This window comes from Macaca mulatta, chromosome 1 (assembly GCF_049350105.2).
Source record: "Macaca mulatta isolate MMU2019108-1 chromosome 1, T2T-MMU8v2.0, whole genome shotgun sequence".
NCBI lineage: Eukaryota > Metazoa > Chordata > Mammalia > Primates > Cercopithecidae > Macaca > Macaca mulatta.
Window position 1 is genome coordinate 175,263,828 of NC_133406.1, and position 16,458 is coordinate 175,280,285.

The following is a 16,458-nucleotide window of genomic DNA, read 5'->3' on the forward strand; positions in this document are numbered from 1 at the left end:
GATTGCTAGTTAGCTGTTATCATTTATTTGTATCGAGCTTCATTCCAAAAGAGATCTGAGATGATTCAATAGTTATTTAGAAATTATATAAAGAGGGTAAGCACAAATGCTAGGGCTAGTCTTAACTGCCTTAATGTAACTAAAAATATAAAAAAGTAAGTGTGGCTGCTTTTCATAGACATTTTATTGATTTCTTAGCTATGGACAAAACACTGTGAGAAGTGGTATGGAAGGAGGAGTGTCCATAATGCATAGTGATCATCCCTTCATATGCTTATTCAGTATATGCCTGTGGCAACCTGGGCTGTGGATAATTCCATCTGGTCCCCTAGGAAGAAATGTTCCCCCATAAATTACTGTTGTCAAAAGAAGGATGGTATGCAAGCACTTACCAAAAAGAGACATTCATCAAGATACTGTTTACCATGGCAAGAGGCTATAAGTGATGTATTTTTTTCAATAGTAAGGGAATTAGTTAAATATCTCTAATAACGCCATATGGTTAGCTACTAAAATCACTTTGTAGAAGAGTACAGATGGGCATGGCAAAGGCTAAATGAAAAATAAGCCGGCTACAACACATAATCCACAGTATAATCTTACTTCTGTAAAAGGAAACTATCTGAGTTTAGGGAAAGAATTCAGAGGATACAATAAACATAAAATAATAACTCAAACCTACTGAATGCCTACCACATACTAGGCCACTGATCTAAATTCTTTATATGTAGTAACACATTTAATCTTCACAACTACCCTATGAAGTCAATACCATTGCTATCTTCATCTTATACACAAGAAAACTGAAGCAAAGACACATCAGTGATTCACCCCAGGTCCTACAGTTAGTAAGCCAGGATTTGTACCCATACAGGCTATTCTAGAGTCCAGGCTTTTATCCACTACATTTTCAAAACAGTTATAGTAATTAACAGTTATAGTAATTATATTTAATTACATCTGAGACAATCATGAGTGATTTTTGTTTGTATGATTATATTTTCTAAATGTTCTACAAGTTACATTCATTAGTATTTTTTTTTTGAGACCAAGTCTCACTCTATCACCCAGGCCAGCGTGTAGTGGCACAATCTCAGCTCATTGCAACCTCTGCCTCCCAGGTTCAAGTGATTCTCCTGTGTCAGCCTCCTGAAAAGCTGGGATTACAGGTGCCTGCCACCATGCCCAGCTAATTTCTGTATTTTTAGTAGAGATGGGGCTTCGCCATGTTGGCCAGGCTAGTCTCAAACTCCTGACCTCAAGTGACCCGCCGGCTTCGGCCTCCCAATGTGCTGGGATTACAGGCATGAGCCACCATGCCCGGCCACATTCATTAGTTTTACAATTAAAAACATGTTATATAAAACAAAGAGCCAAGTGCTATGCTATTCAAGTTTTATATGTCCTTCCTCAACAGCTGTAGAGACCTCCCTCCTCTTGCATGATTCATCACAGTTTAGAGTCACACAAGTTTCTCAGTTGGCCTGGGAGAGGCAGGCAAAGGCTGCCAACAGCCTTCCAAGAGCCTGTGTGCCCCCCTCACTCCAAGCAGGCTAGGGGTTTGCCAGGAAGGAACATCCTTCTACACTTGACTCAATCTAAGACTTCAGACCTGGCTTCCTCACAGTGGTAACTGTCTCAGCTCCAGCCTCAATACTCAAGATGATCTAATATGCTGAGGACAGGGAGGAGATGGGCAGCAACTTGGCACCAACTGCAGTTCTTGCTCTCAAGAACTCAACCAACGCTTGGCACCAACTGCAGTTCTTGGAACATCAGACTTCTTCTGTGAGTCCTCTTGGACTCCACAAAGACGCTTCCACAGAACATTACTTTCCCTCTTTCCAGAACGTTTTCATCATCCAGTTCTCGTAAAGTGAGTTAGTATCCCATAGTGTTCAGGATCAGCCTTTTGGAGAGATGACTGATAAAGTGAACTTGGCATTAGAATGTCATATTCGTATTCCCATTCACCAGTGGACACTTTTCTCGGTGGTTAAGAGTTACAATGTTAAAAATGTCTTGTCCTGGCTTCTATAAAATTGGCAACTGTGGGATAGAAATCCCTGAAACTAAAGTGACTCTGTAGAGATGCCCCATTAGCCCCTGCTCTAGGGAAAGCCCATTCCTTCACAGTGCTTGGCAAAGGGCAAGGGAGGAACTAGTGTCATTATCACAAAGGGCTTCGTCATCCTTCTTTATAACAGATTTTTCAGCTCTTGGCTCCCAGCAGTTAGAGAAATGGATCATATGGGCATAACAAGCAGATATACCATGGAAAAAGTCACTGCCTTGGCTTCTAAGGTGGCTTACGTCTCATTGTCCATTCATCTCTCCAGGGAAGCTTTGAGGAAACGTAATGGACTCTGAGAAGAGAGGTCTCAGATTTGAGACTTGGTTTTTCTGCTTAAAAGCTGTGTGACCTTGAGCATGTCATTTTATTCCTCTAGGTTTCCTTCCCCCCACCAACTCCCCACCCTGTAAACTGGAACTAATTAAGAACAAAAACTTTTCTACATGCCTCATGTCATCAACAGGATCAAATAAGACCATGCATGACATTGTGATTTTTATGTAATGAGATCTTCTAAAATGACCAGAAATTTTTATTTTTTTAAATTTATTTTATTTTATTTATTTATTTTTGAGACAGAGTATCATTCTGTTGTCCAGGCTGCAGTACAGTGGTGCAGTCTCGGCTCACTGCAACCTCCACCTCCTGGGCTCAAGTGAGTCTCCCACCTCAGCCTCCCGAGTAGCTGGGATTACAGGCACACGCCACCACACCCAGCTAATTTTTGTATATTTTTTGTAGAGACAGGGTTTCACCATGTCCCCCAGGCTGGTCTCGAACTCCTAACCTCAGGTGATTGGCCGGCCTTAGCCTCCCAAAGTGCTGGGATTACAGTCATGAGCCACCATGCCTGGCAGAATCTTTATTTTAAATTCTTAGAAATTCAGCACTCATGGTAAATGATTCCAAGGAATGCCTCCCACAAATGGCTGGGAATCCAACTAGAAATTAAAAATTCAGAGGAAAAAAGATAACATTTAGCAAATAATAAATCAACACTCCCTATGCCAAACAAGAGGTTAGGCATTACACAAGGCAACCCGTGTTAAAATACAGGCTTTATGTCAGCTTTAGTTCAGCCAGAACTGATTTGGATCACACTTCTGCTATTAGCTGGATGTATAGTCTAGAGAAGTCTTGATTTCCTTATCTGTAGAATAGAAATATTAATAGAATGGCATATAGAAGATAAAGCCACAAAAAATGCTGCCTCTAGCAAAGTCACACAAGCTTGGCTAGAGAAAAAAAAACAAAAACAAAATCAGGCCATGCTATTCCATTTCAGGGTTAACAAAGCCAGACTGGAGATGTGCCTAGCAAGCCTCCCTAGGGTAAGACTTTCCTATTGGTGCATCCACGCTATGGTCCATGGAAACTCTTCACTTTTGATAGTTCAAAGAACAAATGTTTAACAGAAAGGTGAACCTCTTTATCACTCTGAAGCTTCTGCTTCTCATCTTGACGTGACCTGGTGCCTGGTGGGAGGACTTATTATAAGTTATTTGCAGGACTAAAATTCAGGTTCACTCAGATTCAGTGGTACTGGTTTTTGAAATATTGCAATACTTCTGTACTAGGTGGCACGTGGTACAAGCTACAGCTGTGGCCCTGGACACAGCTGCTCAACAGACCAAGAGGGAAGAAGAAGCAGGAGCATGTGTAGCATCCACGGAAGGTTCCAGCGGAGCTAAGCACTGGCAGGCAGAGGCCACAGAGCAGGTGGTGCCAATGAGTCAGGCTTTCTGGATTCAGGCCACATAGGAAGCACAGGCATCCAAGAGCATCACAGCTCTTACAAGTCAATAGCACACCCAGCCCTCTTTGTACTGCAATAAAGTACCAGGGCCCTTGGGATAATTTTTTTTTTTTTTGAGACAGGGTACGGCTCTGTTACTCAGGCTGGAGTACAGTGGCCCAATCTTGGCTCACTGCAACTTCCTCCTCCCAGGCTGGAGTGCAGTGGCCCAATCTTGGCTCACTGCAACCTCCGCCTCCCAGGCTCAAGCGACTCTCCCAACTCCACCTCCTGAGTAGCTGGGACTACAAAGGTGCACCTATGCCTGGCTAATTTTTGTATTTTCTGCAGCAACGGGGTCTCACCATGTTCTCAAACTTCTGAGCTCAAGTGATCTGCCTGCCTTGGCCTCCCAAAGTGCTAGGATTACATGTGTCAGCCACTATGCCCAACCAGAATAATCAATTTAATGGGGAAGTTGCTGGAAGGTTTGGCTGGCATTCCTCATGTCAAACCATGGCCCAGAAATGGAGATCATTCAGCTAGTAACAATAATACTGTTCAGAATGTCCAAAAATCAATTAAAAAATTGGAAATTAAAGTGGTAATTTGTGCTATAAACAGTGATAATATACATGTGCATGTGTGTATTTATTTACAGAATAAAAGGTTATAGTTTACATCGATATATATTGATTTCTATATTATGCTAGTGTGCCAGTTATTAAAGCTTTTGTCATCACTACAGACACCATGAAATCTGTATGTGCACTACTTCCACACTCACTTTTCAGGACCTTAATGGGAAAAGTACTAGACTATGATGGCTCAGCTCTTTCCCAAGCTATGGGAGAATCACAAACTCAGGGTCTCAAAGAATATAAACATAGGAGAATGAATTAAGTGATTTCCTAAGTTCCCTCCACCTCTAAAATTGTTTAACGCTATCATCCTTATACAAAGGCCATCTACTAAACATGTACTCTAGGCTAGACACTCAGCTAAGCAGTTTCCATAAACAACTAAATTGGATCCTTGCACTAAGCACAGTGGCAGGGGGGAGTCCCACTGAGGAAACTGAGGTTTTGGTGAAGTTTAGTAACAGTCACAACAGAATGAGATGAAGCTGGGTTTGGCTGGACCAAAAGCCTCTGCTCTTATTCACCTCCCCATCCTGCCTCTTTCAAGAGGTACTTTTTGTCTCTCATGCCTCCATTCTCCCACCTCATTCTGTCCCTCCATCCTAGGACTCAGAGCAGTCAGCTTGCATTAAAATTACTTGTGAATGAGTCTACCTCCCCTCAACTCAATTACTTGCTATTGAGTCTTCAATAGCAAGAAGCATGTTTCACGCCTCTTCACAGCCCCCTAAGTATAATATATGGCACACAGTAAGCACTCAATAAAAGTATGTGAAACTGAGCTGCTATGGAATGCAATAACCAAAGAGAAAATGGCAGAGATAGCAAGGAAGACCAAACAGATCAACTTTGGCAGTGACCTAGTCTTTGCTTAACTGTAGGTAGCAAATATGACCAGATGCTTTCACTGTTTCACTGTCTCCTCAAGCTTTTCAGAATGTCTGATTGCAACACTGCACCCACTGAGAAAGCCTGTCTAAAAGATGGAGATTTCATGAAATACAACATGAGCTTTATTGTAAAGAAGGCTAATATTTGATGGGAAATGTTTATCTTCAAAGAGATAAGAGGAGCTAATTAAGAAACCAATACTAGCTCCTCTTTCCCAGAAGGATCAACAACATGAAAAAAGATTGATAAGAGTAGAAAAAAATGAGAAATACAAAGTAATGACTACATTAAAACCAAAATGGACTCTGTGTAAAATAAAGATAGGGCACAGTGTTCATAACCAGGCTGTTGGTGCTAGGGGAATTCTAGCCAAATGGATGTAACACATTTTGTTCCTTCAAGGATCAAAGAAATCAGGCTACAGTTGCCAATCCAAATTCTACTCAATAAACTCTCATATAAAACTTTACATGGATATTGCTAATAATTTGATCCAACAGACAAAGTATTTATGATGTGCCAGAGAAAAGGGGTCTAAATAAGGAATCTTTACTCTTCAACATGTGGACCAAATAAAAGGTTCAGCATTATGAAGTAATAATAATCAAATCTATCCAACAAGATCAGAATCCCCAATAGAAACCTGAAGAAATAGAAAGGGTTCTGCGCACCACGTAGAACCTCAACTCCAGAAAGTGAGTGGCCATCAATTGGTTTTTTTCTCTCTTCTCTAATCAAAAGATCAGGGCTTAAAATGCATAAAATGGACTACGACATTTCCCTCTTAATTACCACCCTGGAACAGAGAAAATGTCCTTGCCATTATCTGACCTTGTCTATGATAGAGAACAGAGATAGCAGAGGACTGATGGCCTGCTTTAAAAAAACTGCAAAGAGAAAAATAAGGCAAAAATTTTCTGCTCAACATTTCAGTTCCATTAAAGAGAGACAAGGGAGACAATATAGACACCAAAGCGTGACTGAAAGAACTCTATCAGTCTTCCCAAATAACCCCCCACACACAGGTAGAATTTTAGAAGACCAGTATGCTTGTTATGCATATGCAGTTCTAAGAAGTGTTTCTCAAACTCCTCCCCTTCCAGCAAGATTGTCTTTTTTTAGCTCCAAGACAGAAATTCTGGAGCTGCCATTGCAAGCCAACTTCTGAGAGAAAGATCAAATTATTGTTCTCCAGAAAAGTAGCAGTGGTTGTGGATGGATATTGTTTGTTGTTTACAAGATCAAGGTAAGTGTGTATATGCTATGTGCTACATACAACACACACATGTTTTACACATATACCAAAGTGGCCTTCCTACATGTTAGGCACCATGCTAGGAATATACAGTATCCCACACATTAAAACTGAAATACATTTTTGCTCTTATTTTTCAGATAAGGAAACTGTGTCTCAAAGAGGTCAATTCAGGCAAGCAGGCAGGCTCTGTGGCACAATGGATAATGCATTGGACTTCTAGCCTAAATCAAAAGAGAGTCAAAGAGGTCAATTCATTCACCAGGTTACTTAGTTAGGATATATCCAAATGTCGGTGTGAAGACAAGATTTTCATTTCATCAGGCACAGTCAGGAACATAACAGTCAGAGAGCTGGAAGCCCCCCTTGGACAATGAGAGGAAACAACCCAGACTCATAACACTTTAATACTCAATGGGATATTAGCAATGTATCCTTATGCCTCAAATGGATGCACCAGGAAAATAAAATGACTTCCCCAAATCATTGCCATGACTTAACTTATTGAAAAAACAGCCTTATTGACACATGAAATTTACATATAAAACTATATATTGAAAATGTAAACATTTTATAAGTTTTAACATGTAACTGTGAGGCCGGGCGCAGTGGCCCATGCCTGTAATCCCAGCATTTAGGGAGGATGAGGCGGGTAGATCACCTAAGTCAGGAGTTCAAGACCAACCTGGCCAACATGGTGAAACCCTGTCTCTACTAAAAATACAAAAAATTGCTGGGTGTGGTGGTGGACACCTGTAATCCCAGCTACTTGGAGGTTGAGGCAAGAGAACTGCTTGAACCCGGAAGGCCGAGGTTGCAGTGAGCCGAGATCATGCCACTGCACTCCAGCCTGAGCAACAAGAGCGAAACTCCATCTTAAGAAAAAAAAACAAAAACATATAACTGTGTGTGCATACACACATGTATGGATGATTCATTCTTGCAGTATATTTGATCAAATTATTCTGCTATGGTGTGGTATTCTATTGTGCATTGTCTATACACAAGATGGTGAAAACACAGAGTACAACTCAGCACTGTAGCAAATATACGCATACACATACACCACACTCAAAGGGATCTCACACCAAGAAACATGTCACATAAAAGTCCTATCCTTTGCTAAATATAAAATACCTAGACCTCCTGGAGAGTAGAAATCCTCTGACAATTCCTCAGAAAGCTGGGGCTACTTTGAACACTTTATAACTACTTAAAATAATTTACATCAGCAGTTCTAAAATACGATCCCACAACCATCAGTTTCAGAATTTACTGAAACTGGGGTCTTTACTGAAAATGCATATTCCCGATTTCTACTTCCCACCAGGATAATGGTATTGGACTTGAGCACCTGTGATAAGTAGATAAGTTATATGAAACATCTGTTTTTAGGCATTAAACAACAGTCTAAAAAGGACTGAGATCTCTGAAAGAAAGAAAACACACAAGGTGAGCCTCACAGTTGCTCCAGCTTTTTGCCTGGAGGACTTTCCTATTACCATAAAATGATCTAGAGCCCAAGTAGAATAGTGGTCCTGCTGAACTGTGAAGGCAGGGATCAAAATACAAAAACTGCTAAGAAGCTGGAATATGTGGGACAATATAAAAGAAAATAGGGAGAGGCACAGTGTGGTCAGAAGGGGTGGGGGTGCTGGAGGGATGGGAGGAAAAACACTGCATGGAAATTCACCCTGAGACCTTGGCTGAGGTCTAGGCTGTGAATATAGAGAGTAAGACTTCACAAGGCCCAGCAGAAACTGCCTGATGCAGGTTTGAGAACTAAACCAGCACTATATACCAGAGGTTATAAATGCTGGCGTATGTTGGAGCTCTAGCATAGCCCAAATGGAAAGCTCTTGCTAAGCACCTCAGGCATTTAGTTGAATATTCAGTGTTTCTGTATCAGAAAGGCCACATCCACACTAGGAATAAGGACTACATCCTAGAGTAAAGGCTGCATTCCTAGGACTAAGTTGAAAACCACAGTAGACCCATTTTAACAAAGAATAAAATCAAGCCTAATGACCAGAAGGATATGTCAGTAATTAAACTGTCTTCCAGAATAAAATTTAACATGTTTTCAAGGAAAATGGTAATCCAGACTTCTAAAAAAGTATCATCACAATGTCTATCATACAATAAAAATAAAACTATACATGTAAAGGAGCAGTAAAAATTGAACAATAAAAGAGCAGTAAATAGAAATAGAACCTGAAATGCTCCAGATGTTAGAATTAGTAGAAAAGAACTTTAAGCTTATTAATATACGTTCAAAGGCTTAAACAAAGAGGTAGTCTTAATGAGCTAATGGCAAAGAATATTTTTAAAAAGAAGAAGAAAACTGCAGAATTCAAAAGTATAATATCTGAAATGAAAATTTTGCTAAATGAGCTTAACAGAAGATCGGAAACTGCAAAACAAAATGTTATGAACTTGAAGGCAGTTCGACAGAAATTAAAAAGAGTCTCAGTGACCTGTGAGGAAACATCATGCAAGCAGTTTGCCATCATGTAAGCAGAGTCTAAGAAGGGATGGAGGAAGAAAATTGAGCAGAAAAAACTATTTTATTTACAACATTTGGTGGAAAAACAATTCAACTCAAAATCAGAATGTCTCAACCTTGGCACTTGGCACTACTGACATTGTAAACTGGATAATTCTTTGTTGTGGGGGGCTGTCGTGGACATTGTAGAACGTTTAGCAGCATCCCTATCCTCCATTAACTAATTTCAAGTAATATCCTCTCCTACCTGAACTCTAAGCAAAGACAACCAAAAATACCTCCAAACATTGCCAAATGTTTCCTAGAGAATCAACATTGTCCCTGGTTAAAACTATAGCTGCAGATCCAAGTAACTCAGCAAACCCAAAACAGGATAAATATACAAAAAATCACCTTAGACACATCAGAATAAGACTGCCAATGACAAAAAGAAAGAGAAAATCTTAGTAGCTGATAGAGAAAAAGATACATTACATACAGAAGAACAACAATGTCAATAATGGCTAACATTCATCAGAAACATTGGAGGTCAGAAAACAATGAAACGAATTTTTTTTAGAATGCTGATAGAAAAAACTATCAACCAAGAACTTTATAGACAGCAAAAAAATCCTTTCAAAACAAAATTTTATATTAAAAACACAGGAAAATGTGTGGCTAATTGACCTGCATTACAAGAAATGCTAAAGGGAGTTCTTCAGTGTTAACGGCAATGTTACCAGATGAAAACTCAGATCTGTAGGAAAGGATGAAGTGTACCAGAAATGGTAAATGTCTGGGTGAATATAATGCACCTGAAAGATAACTGTTACAAGCAAAAATAACAACATTGTATTGTGGTGTTATTACACAGATGAAAAATATATGACAAAATAGCACAAAAGATGGGTAGAAGGTAAGCGAAATTGCACTGCTATAACCTTCTCTTATTTTAAGTATACAGTGATAAGTGAAGAATAAATATTGCAATCTCTGGAGAAACCACATACCAAATATATATATATATAAATATATGTATATTTATATATATACACATACATACACACACAAATATATGTACCACATATATATATAGCCAAAAAGTCAGAAGAATTAAAATTTCATATTAAAAATATATGATTAATCCTAACAAAGCTGAAAAGAATAGAGAAACTAAAAACAGAAGCAATAGTTAGAAACAAATAAGAGAGTAGACTTAATCCCAATTATATTAATAATTATAATAAATCTAAATAGACCAGACACTATCATTAAAAGACAGAGATTATCAGACTGAATTTAAAAAAACACAAATTATATGCTGTCTACAAGAGATGTACTTTAATTACAAAGTTACAGATAGGTTAATAGTAAAGGATGAGAAAATATTAATCATACGGTAAGCCAAAGAAAGCAGGTAGGCCTATATTAACATGATACAAATTAATTTCAAAACAGAATATTACAGAGTTAAGAAGTAATGTTTCATAATAATAAAGGGTCAATTACTCCCTAAGATATCATTCTAAATATATGCACCTAATAACACAGCTTCTAAGTATATGAAGCAAAAATGAACAGAAAAGTAGAAATAAAGGGACAAACCCACAATGACAAATGCAGACTTTTTAAGAACAAGTAGACAAAATATTGGTATGGGAAGAAAACATTTGAACAACAATACTACATTCCCCTAACTGACATTTATAGAATACTGCAAGCAACAACTGAAGAACAAACCTTCTTATCAAGTGTTTGCATATGCTGGGGCATAAAATAAGTATCAACAAATTTCAAAAGGTTAAAAAATGCATATTTTGGGGTGTCAATTAAGAGTCATTGAAATGCCTGAAAGCATAATAATGAAATTAAGGCTCAAGTCACTTAGCTTGCTAGTAGCTGGCAGGGCAAGGAAACAAATATTGCTCTCACTGCAAATGGTATGTCCCTTTTGCCATATGCTTGAATAGGGCCTAGACTGGAAAAGATAAGGCAAACATATGAATCACCAGAAAATGCCATTCTTAGTCCAGTAAGGCTGCCTGCATTGCCATTGGTCATTCTCTTTTCAGACTCTGCTGTACTATGCTAAAAGCTAGGAGGAGCTCAATTACTTGAGAAAAGTCATGTTAAAAACTTCATACAAAACCACATATCAGAGAGCTCAAGGGAGGGAATCAACCAATATATGCAACAAGGAATCCTGAGATTTTGGAACTGGAAGTACAACTAGTCAAGAAAATCTTCATTATGTGTGCGTGTGTGTGTTTGTGCGTGTGTGCGCACATGTATGCGTGTGTGATTGCAGGATTGAGGGGAGGGGAGAAAAGGGGGAAAAGAGGTAAAAAGCAGAGACATGAATTCCAGTTTCTACTTTATGAAAAAAGGCTTCATTCAGATATAAATATAAACATTACCTATATTTTGATATTTTTATACATTAAAATAGGTTGCATTACACAATAATATCATATATATCTATAATATAGAAGACATTCATAATCAATGTGGAAAATTTGGCACACTTAAGGACATATATAAAGAGCACTAGAAAGAAACCAAATGACTGGGTGAGGAGGATAGAATTGAGGCTGACGAAGTAAAAAAAAGAAAATCTAGAATAAAACCAGACGGGGCCTTGTGCTGTATAAAGACTGCAAAGCAGTATGATTAACTCACTTCTCTGCCCCTGAGGTCTACTGAAACCAAAGAAGATGGAATTAAGACAGAGAATAAAATAAACAAGGGTACCACTGTTAACATTTTGGAGACTATATATCCTTACATTCTTAGTTCTGTTTTTGTGTATACGCACATATACACATTTTGTGTTGTGTGTCCACATACATAGAAATAAAGATGATACTGTGTATAGATTTGGACCTGCCATATTTCCACTTAGCAATGAAGTGTAGTCTTCTGAGTCATTAATATTTTTTCTCTCATATCTCTCAGTGCTGCATTATAATTATTAGTTGATATTCTACTGTTTAGACACACCAAGTATTATTATAAAGGTGCATATAAAGTAGATAAGCATTCTGAGGAGCTTATTTCCAGCCTGTGTGTGTCTGTGTGTGTGTGGCAGGCAGGGGTGGTGGAGTGGGGGCAGTGTTAAAGGTTGTTGGAAATAGGAAAGAGGATGGCTTATGGCAGAGGTGATGTCTGAATTGCAGTTTGGATGGAAATGGGCTGAAGGGCATTTTAGCCCATTATTTAGTACAAAATAATGTTGGAGAGCAAGCAAAGGTTGAGACCATCACGTCAAGGACAGACATAAAAGTGAAAGGATCAAAACTGAGCTCTGATTATAAGCGTACTAGGGAACATGCTAGGCTCACCCAGCACTGAAAGATGAGTATTACAGTCTCCCCTAAGCAGATGAGGAAGGGTGGGGTGGTGTCTCTGAAACAGAAGGTAAGTTGCCTAAGGCACCAACTATAATAGATACTGGAACCAGGATATCATGCTGTTTTCTCAGAGAACTTGAAGGTGTATTATTAGAGAGGGGTGGAAGATGAGACTGCTCCTCAGACCTCAAAAGGTCAAGCTAAAAAGTAAGAACTTTTACCAAATTCTCTTACTCTCTCACACTGACATATTGAATGACAAAAAAAAAAGGATTATCAGCAAATTTCCAAGAAGCTGTTCACAGAGCAGATTAATATTGCCCAAGACAAGTGGATTTCCCCAAGGATAGTACACTCTTTAGGGCATATTTCAAAAGCAAGTATTCCATCCCAAGCCAGCCGTAGAAAATTTCAAGGCAGTCCTTCAGTATCTATTTATCAAATAATTGTATTAGTAGGAACCTCCAATAGGCAGTCTCTAGTAAGCCCATGCCAGGCATAAAAATGTTCAATGAGGCTAAGCAAACTCAGTGAGGACACTTCTAAATGCTAACTACACAGGGAAGGCAGATACAGTCTGAAGGTGAATTCTAGGAGAAAACCAAAAAACCCACAGCAAGCATTTGGAGGAAAATCTACTACCTAAGTGCAAAGAGAACCCACTACTCCTCTGTTTCACTGATCTCAAGGGCAAAGAAAGCTACTGCTAGCTGTGGGTTCAGTTTCCGGTGTGGACTTGGCTTATGGAGACCTTCTCATAAACATCTGGCCACTACACTCTCTTGTGGAAAAACCAAACGCTGAGCAAAAGTAAAGTCAATGGGAGGGGTTGATTTCTGTGCTTGGTTGGCGAGACAGGGTGGCCTACCCTGGATCTATCTGCACTCTACATACAGAAGACATGAGCTAAATCCCAAAGGCCAAAAGCACACCCTTACCTGGTGGGTAGTAGGAGGTTGGTTCCTACCCTCTCTTCAGACTCCTTCCACTCAAAAAATGACTCTCCACGTGTTACTTTTGCCAAAAATTCTCGACTCAATAATAACCACTCCTGGAGAACCAGGAAAAGAAAAAAAGCATTTATTTAGTACTAGCTTGTTGTGATTAAAAGAACCTAGGATTTGCAAACAAGCTTACCCGCATTCACAACACTGATTGTCCTTCCTTCCTATCTGTGTAACAGCAGGCAAACTAGTAAATCTCTCTAAGCCTCAGTTTTCTCAACTGTAAAATGGAGGCAGATAATATCCTCCTCCCATGTATATGCTGATTAAATGAGATAATGATGGATGAGCATTTGTCACCTAGAAGGCAATCATAAACAATATTTGCCTATGCATGCCTGCCTTCTTATTTCTATATGGGAAAGTAAAGGAGATCCTAATGGACAAAATACACACACACACACACACACACACACGAAAGGGAGAGAAGCACAAAAATGGTCTGCAGCTAGGAACTGCCACATCCTTCCATCAGTTCAGTGGAAAGGCCACTTACTTGCTGTATAACCTTATACCGAGAGAAGGCCTACGATGCCTTCCTCGTAGAATCATCACAACTATTTAATCCATCGTCTGTAAAAGCCCACTCACTGTCTGTTACATTTACAACTTAGTAAATGGCAACTTGAGGTGGAGGTGGATGTGGTAGCATTGAATTAACAACATAACTCACAAGGGCTCACCAACTGGGACTCAGAAATATTTTCTTTGGAGATTGGATGGGGATTTGAAATGTATAGAGATCAGGCATCTGGGAAATAGTCCTTAGATGGAAATCCTCATATGTAGACCCATCCTGCCCGAGGCAGGCTTACCAAGCAAAGGTATGAGGTCCCTCCCTGGCTCCCATGTTAACCAATGGTTCTGCCTGTCTTTCTGGCTTAATTATGCTCCAATAATCCTGACAATATTGGCTGGATTTTGCTGTAAATCATGACAGTGGAAATCCTAAAATAAAAGTAAGATTAATGCTATGACCTCAATCTTGGCATGAGGGCTCATTAATTGCAAATCATGGAGTTAATTGAATTCTAGGCATAGCACTGCTAGCTGGATTAAATTTCCTGAGACCTATTTCTTTACCGACATGAAGATAACTGAAATGCACCAACGACAACTAAGCCAAATATTGGGGGTTGCTAAGGAGACAGATAATTATTTCCCTGGCACAGTAGTTGCCCAACCATCAGAAGAGTCTGATGTCACACTTTGGAGGACAGTCACTATTATTATAGCCACCCTCCCTATCTTCTTCATGCTTAAGGGTGTGATACAACCTCTCTGAACCTCAGTTTTGCGATAATACTTATTAAGAATGAAATACACACATGCGCATATATCTACAAGAAGTGCTTAATAAAAAATAGCCATTATCATCATCCTATCTTCGATTCTTTGCCATCATTCATTATTATAAGGGCCCCTGGAGGGAGGAAAGAGCTGTGTGGCTTTCCTTCTGCAGGCTGCACCCTGGTGAGCTACAGAAATGGCACCACAAATGGCATAGAAAAATCACTGTACACCCAGGGCCTCCCTAAGTTCAAGGCAGCTTCTGTTTCTACTTAGCATCTGGCCAATGCAGATGCTAGTACTGTAGTCCCCTCTTATCCATAGAGGATACACTGCAAGAGCTGCAGTGGATGTCTGAAACCACAGATAATACTGAACCCAACTGCCATCAATTGGAACACGTTTCTGTTCATGTCTTCACTCACAAATTGAAGCATTTTCCATCTTAATAAAGCACTTATGCACTGTGGCCATAACATGTGCCATCTGAGATGTAACGGCAAAACTAGCATGAATTCCTTTTTTCCTTCTTCACAATTTCACAGATAAAAGATTCATTCTTACCATAGATCTACACAACCTCAGAATACCATTTGTTTCCTTTTTTATTAAGTCAGGAACTTTCACCTTTTCACTTAAAGGAAGCACTCTACAGCTTTTCTTTGGCATATCCAAGTTGCTGGCATCACTACTCTTGTGATTTGGGGTCATTATGAGGTAAAATAAGGGTCACTTGAACACAAGCACTGCAATAACCAAGATAGTCAATCTTATCACTTACACGGCTACTAAGTGACTAATAGGCAGTAACATAGATGCTAGACAAAGAGATGATGCATATCCCAGGCAGGACCAAGCAAGATGGTGCAAGATTTCATCACGCTACTCAGAATGGCATACAATTTAAAACTTAATGGATTATTTCTGGAATTTTCATAATACTTTCAGACCGCAGTTGGCAGTGGATAACTGAAACCTTGGAAAGTGAAACCACGGGTAAGGTAGTCTACTGTGTTGTCTCTTCTCTTTCCTGCAGTCTGGTCTGTGTGGTTCCATCTGCTCTTCAGACAAAAAAATTACATGCATAAATTCTCATCCAACACTGACAGATGAGTATTGCAGTCTCCACTACACAGGAGGAAGGAGGAAGCCTCTGAAATTGAGAGGAATGTGTATCAGGCAGTGGCGATGGTACATACTAGAGCCAAGGTATTATGGTTTCCTCACAGCAATGGGTGGACATAGAGGGTATATTAGAGAGGGGTGAGAGGTAAGACCGCAACGGTGAATGATGCTCAGATCTCAAAAGCCTTGAAAGTCAAACTAACCTTCAAAGGAGTAGATAAAGAAATTTAGAATCACTGGAAAGGGTGAGGAGATGCTTTTTTTGAAAGCTGCAACACAAAATTAATTAAGAATACACAAGAAGAGCTTAGCGAGAAGACGGTGCTTAATTTCTATCTGTATCAAGTACTCAGCATGACACTTACCAGGGTAAGCCATCTAAAAAAGGACACTTAATTGAACTGAATCGAATCTGTCAAGAAACCAACAGTTTCTATTCACTTTAAACCAATTTCAATTGCACTGAAGTGCAGCAAGATGATAACAGCAGTAGCCATCACTTATTAAACACCCTCAGATCCCTGGGAACTAGACTACAAGCTTTATGTCCATTATCTTACTTAATCTTCACAATTATGTTGCCAGGTAAGTTTGATTATCCCCCTTTT

The 16,458-nt window shown here is 39.4% G+C and overlaps 1 protein-coding gene across 8 annotated transcripts in view; it reads right to left on the reverse strand.

Moving 5' to 3' along the window:
• Positions 1 to 16,458, reverse strand: part of DNAJC6 (DnaJ heat shock protein family (Hsp40) member C6) — a 157,946-nt gene that overhangs the window by 57,631 nt on the left and 83,857 nt on the right. Inside the window, exon 1 of one of the 8 annotated variants that reach the window (XM_077954617.1) lies at positions 13,370 to 13,582. The exons of the other annotated variants lie outside the window; for them this stretch is intronic. The gene's annotated coding sequence lies outside the window, so the exon portion shown is untranslated. Of the gene's footprint in view, positions 1 to 13,369; positions 13,583 to 16,458 lie in introns of those variants that run through there. 8 annotated transcript variants of the gene reach the window in all.